Source organism: Alnus glutinosa, chromosome 1 (genome assembly GCF_958979055.1).
Source record: "Alnus glutinosa chromosome 1, dhAlnGlut1.1, whole genome shotgun sequence".
NCBI classification, from domain to species: Eukaryota; Viridiplantae; Streptophyta; class Magnoliopsida; order Fagales; family Betulaceae; genus Alnus; species Alnus glutinosa.
In genome coordinates, this window is record NC_084886.1 from 28,493,836 (window position 1) to 28,499,835 (window position 6,000).

Below are 6,000 nucleotides of genomic sequence, written 5' to 3' on the forward strand. Positions count from 1 at the left end.
AGAATGTCTATACAAAATAGGTGTCACATGCGATGTAATGTCCAAGACATTACTGGTATGTTTAAGATGTAAATTAAGGTAATTAATTGATTATGGTTAGTGAAATGCAAGAAAAACATCTAGGGAAACACTTAGAAATCCAAAAAATGGAGTTTCTGGAGTAGGAGTCCAAATGGGCACAACAGCTATCCGGATGGCCTTGGCAGAAAGTCCGCGTCTGCAGAGCCGTCCGAACACCTTTACGAGTGCAAAAGTCCGAGAGCTCTTGTCCGCTAGAAGTCCGAACGCTAAACTTCGAGAGGATCCGTTCGCAACACTGTCCGTACGCCCTTGAGGACATGTGCGATTTAAAACATGCGCGTCCGGACCTTCAATAAACTCGTTCGGACAGCACCTAAGATAATTGCGAGAAATAGCCCTTTTGGCTTATTTTCTCCGAATTTCTCCCCCCTTCTTCATAATTTTCTTAGGGTTTTCATGGAAAACCCTTGATCCATGAAAATCTAAGGTTCATACCTCAAATCTATCTTCAAAAACGTGATCTACTTGAGGAAATTTATGTTTTGACCGATTCGTTGAGGTAATTTTGAAATCTCCATTTTTCTCTAGATTTTGGACTAATCCTTGAGTAATTGAGTTTAATTTTTGTTAGTATTTTATACTGGCAACATTCTGGTTGACAAAAACACTTTACGTAACAGTTGCTTTTTAAACAGGTTTATCGGTTTTATTTAGAGTCTTCAAGTTATATGGACAGTGTTCGTTTCAAGCCATGTGACTGGTCACAAGTTTCTAGAAGATGTCCATGAAGATTCCATGCAATTTCCAAGTCCGATCAACTGGTTCCTGTGCAACCGTCCAAACGGGCCTTTAAAGGCGTCTAGACGCCCCACAGTGTCTAGAAGCTTCAGCGTTGAAGACGTCCGGACGTCATAGCAACACCGTCCGGACGCTAGGTCAAGCTACTCCAAGTTCTACACGGAGTTGGATTTCAGTCGACACTGTTTGGGAAGTTTCTGCAAGACGTCCGAATGACGTGGCAACACGTCCAGACATTACCCAGTGTTTCAGAATATTTTGAGTTTCCTTTACGGATGCGAAAAGGAGTGACAATGAAGACCGTCCGGACGCTCGGCTAAGCTGTCAAGACGTGGTCCTGTTATGGGAAGAATCGCGCTTTTCTGGAAATGCGGTCGCAAAAGATAGTCCGAACGAGGCTAACTTCCATCCAGACACCAACTCGCCAAAGTCCGAATTTTAGCAGAATTAGGTTTTCTGTAAACTTATAAATAGATGGCTCTAGGCTTGTTATTTGTAAGAATTCAGTATAGAATTCCATAGTGCTTAGAAAGGGTGTTTAGGGACAATTGAAGATCCGCTAGCTCTCTAACCGATGTCGGTATGTGCTCATTGTTTCTTGTGAAGTCTATCTTAGGGGTCGGCCCTAAGGTAAAAGATTACATTGAAGACCCCTTCAAGTAAGAGACTTGGTTGGGAAGCATTCACGATGGGCTTTGATAAGTGTTGAATGTTGCACATTCAAGCCCCTTAACTTGCACATGTTAATTCCTTGGTATTGTTATTTGTTTGATTTTGTGTCGTTTTATTGTTTTCAGGTTTTAAATAAAGATGCAATTAATTCCATTGATTTTGGGCTTAAAGTACACTTTGAGAAGACCTAGAAGATATTGGTAAGCTTAACCAATCATAATAGAATACTTATATGATATGGTTAAGTTTAATCAAATCAAGAGAATGATTAAATCGGAATTTCTCCACTAAGAGTCAAAATCAGATTGGATTCAAATTTGGATTCTGCATATGTCTCAGTGTTTGAATCATAACTTTTGCGTCAGATATCGGATTGGAATAAAATTTATGGTGTTGGAAAGCTAATAAAAAATTAAAAAAATATGTCAGTAATAGATTTTCCCTAATTCGGACGTTTACTATACGAAAATCGCCCCTCAATAAAAGACCACAATTCTGGAAGAATTTGGAATATTTTCCTACTTGGATTGAAGTTTCAATCTCCTACTTGGACAAAAAGAATCAAGAGACGATTTTTCTGGAATTACAAGAGCTTCTAGGCCTCTCCTAATCCCTATAAATAGGCCTCTAAACATTGAAGAAAGACACATTGCTACCTAGAGCAAATTTAGACAGAAAATTCTTCTTGGAAGCTTGACAAGTTGAAGAGGAGAAGAACATGGTAGGAGACCATCTCAGCACCACGATGAGCGGCTAAATTCCTAATAGGGTGTTGATGTAGCCCTTTCCAAGTAACAATTGTTTAATTGTATTTTAATTTGGTATTTTCCATATGCATGATGGTTGTATAACTGTGAGAATTGATTTTAATGTTTATATTCAATCATTATGAATTTCTTATCTTGTCTTAGAAAGTCTTTTATATTGATTGAACTCAATCCTTCATATTTTCTGCGATTATGTGAATGATTGTTATATAACGGTTTTAATTGACATATGATCAAGAGGGTTGGATAGACCATGCCTAGGGAAGACGGATTGTACTACACCCTAGTTTAGTGTAATTTAGGTAGACAGTTCGTACCAACCGAAGATGGGTTCTACTATTCCATTGATTGTGTGTATCCTATTAAAGACCTAGCTAATCCATATCTAGGGAAGACGGGTCGTACCGTATCTTAGTGGTTAGGTGGACGGTCTGTGCCAACCGAAGATAGATTATACTTATTCTTTAGAGGTAATTTCTTGATTACTAGAGTGAGACGAGCCTTATATCATGCATAGTATGAATTTTCCTTGTTAATTTATGATTGACCATTGTTATGCGGTGAGTGGTGAAATCAATCCTCTATTCTTTCTCTCATCCCTACTCTATTTATTTTTATGTCTTTTACTTTCATGTATTTATATTTAGAAAACAAAATCAAACATCTTTTAAATTAAGTTATATTTAATCTCGAAAAGCTTGATAATAATACCTATGCAGTCCTTGAGGTTCGACACCCTCAACATAGCCCTATCCTACAAGGATTCGTACTATTGCAAGTGATAATTTTATTATTGATATATTTTGGTAAACAAAAGACCACATCAAGCTTCGTGTCAGAGTTAAAAGTATAACCACTGCATCAGAGGTATGTGAGTACAAATGTCTTGCACCTAGCTTTGTCTTTGGTATAGTGGATATCTTGGGTGTGACTGCCCCGGAGTGGTTTTTCTCGTCACAAAGTTTTTACTTCGTCAACAAATATCTTATCTCTTTTATTTTTCACATTTATGATATTTTGTTGCACACGAACACACACTTGGTAATTTAGAAGTCATTATTTATTTTTAATTGGTATCAGAGCTTGGTACACTCTGTTTAAGATTTATTTCTTGAGTGTGATCTTTTTGACTTCTATTTTTTTTTTTTTTGTAATATCTCAATCTCTTCATTACATTCCTGCCTTTGATGGCACAAATTATGGGTATTGGAAAGCTCGTATGTGCTTCTTTTTAAAATCTATTGATGTTTCACAAATTGTAGAAATTGTTTGGATTAAACCAGATGCTACAACTGCCGAACTATCTGTTGCTCAAAATAGTGCACGACTTTCCAAGGATAAAGCCCTCCATGCTCTATGTCAAGTGTTTTCGCCATCTAAATTCGCAAGAATTTTAAATTGTGAATCCGCTAAAGAAGCATGGCAAATCATAGAAACAACATATGAGGGCGCCAAACTTGTTAAATCTGCCAAGCTCCAGATGTTGATTTCTAGATTTGAAGAAATTAAGATGTTAGAGAATGAGATATTTGGTGAGTTTTACACTAGGATCAATGACTTGAGAAACTCGATGGTGAGTCTTGGGAAGAGGGTCTCTGATGTAAAACTCATCAAAAAGATTCTAAGGTCTTTGCCAGAACGTTTCAGGATCAAAGTGACTTCCATTGAAAAAAGCAAGGACTTAGATTCTATGAAGATTGAAAAGTTGGTGGGATCTCTTCAAACTTATGAGTACTCACTACCCCCAATCAAGAAAGCGAAGGGGATGGACTTCAAAATGACTAAAAGTAGAGCCTCCTCTAATGAAGACTCAAACAATGAAGAAGAAGATGAATTAGTCATGATCGCCAACAGGATCAATAAATTGATGAAGACTGATAAATTCATCTAATGACTGAGGGAAACTCCCAGTGAAGCCAAGCTAGAAGAAGAAAAGGAGGATTCTAGAGTTCATAGATGTTGTGAGTGCTCTGGCTTTGGGCAAATGAGAACTGAATGTGTAAATCTTAAGCAGGCTAAGGGAAAGGCCTATATTGCAACTCTTAGCGATGAGTCCACATGAAGAAGAATCTCCCTGAGAATTTTCTAGCATGTGTGGCTCCACATGAAGACCAGGACGATCTTTACTACTCTGAGCACAGTGACGAAAAACTAAAAAAGGAATATTGTGTCTTGTACATGGAACTCATGAAGCTGAGAGAGTCCAATCAGAAGAAGGTGATGAAGATGAACATTATGAAGACAGAAAGAGATACATTACTTCAGAAGATCACAGACTTGGAAGATAAATTAATGGATGCACAGTTACAGTTGGAGAAGTTCTCAGATAACAAGCTAGCTCAGAGGCTGACAGGTCAGAACTGCTCATCTGACAAAACTAGTCTCGGGTATGTAGCTACTGATTCCTCCAACATTGCTTCTACTTCCAGAACTGTGTTTGTGAAGCCCTCAGGTTTAGAGCCTTAGAATGACAAAGGTAAGGCTATTATGGTTTCTTGTGAGAATGATAATACTACACCTACGAAATCGAAGCATTCGACAGAGAGAAGCCTACCTACATGTCATCATTGTGGGATGGTGGGACATATTAGACCAAATTATGTTCAGTTAAAATTTCCAAGAACTTGGAATAAGAAGAATGCTCCTAAGAAGGAAAAAGATGTTGAAAAACATTCCAAGACAAAATATGTTCCTCCACATAGAAGGCAACCCACTCAAAAGTTGTGTCCCTATTTGCCTTCATTGTGGGTTGAGTGGTCACATCCGACCCAAGTGCCCACACGTACTTGTTCAAAGGTCTAAAGTGAAGAAGGAGTTGCCAAAGAAAGATTTTACTAGCACCAAACCTCCTAGGAAGCATTAGGCTCAGAGGAAACTATCAAGGTATGCTCCACCAGTGCACAAAACTCCCATATGTCACCAATGTGGAGTTAATAGTCATGTCAGACCCAGGAGTCCCCAGCCTCAGAAGGACTCACCTAAAAAGTCTGGACCTCATGTAAGATATCCTGCTCCAAGGCATCAGCAACAACAACAGAGATTTGTTCCTGTAAAACAGGCCTAGTTGCCAAAGAAGAACAAATCTCAGCATCATGAGGAAAAGCCGCAGATGCCTAAAAAGGATCCATCCTATGAAGAATTGCCCATTGTTGGTAGCTTTATACGGAGCTTGATCAGATATATGGAATTGCACCTGAAGGATGGAGGACAGGATAGACACACTCACTTCCCAAGGGGGAGCGGACCCACCTAGTAGGTGAAGGTCACACATGCCTAGGATTGTGGTTCCTAAATCCTAGTGCATGTCAGGTACACTTGCATTGCATCTTTTATATTGTCATATCCTGTGCATGCTTTGCATATTTGTTATGGAACCATTTTGTCTATCCCTATATAGTTTCTCTTGTTGTCTTGAGAAATTTCTGCAGGTATTTCATAGGGATGACAGACAAAGCACGTCAAGCGACTGTTTTTCTGTCTTGGTATAGGTAAACCTCTCTCCCTGAGGTTGGGTTTGTCCTTACCCTACTTGCATGGACTGATTGTCTTTTCTTTTTATGCATGTTGATTTTTTTTATTTTTTTATTTTTTTTAAAAAAAGGGTAAGATGCAAGGTTTTTCTTCTTAGTCTTTCAGCTATCTTATGGATCTTTATCTGCTATCTCAGTTATTTGTGCTTTGATAGAATATGCCTACATATTATTGAGATTCTAAGTCTGATTTGTGCTAAGTTTTCCTGTTG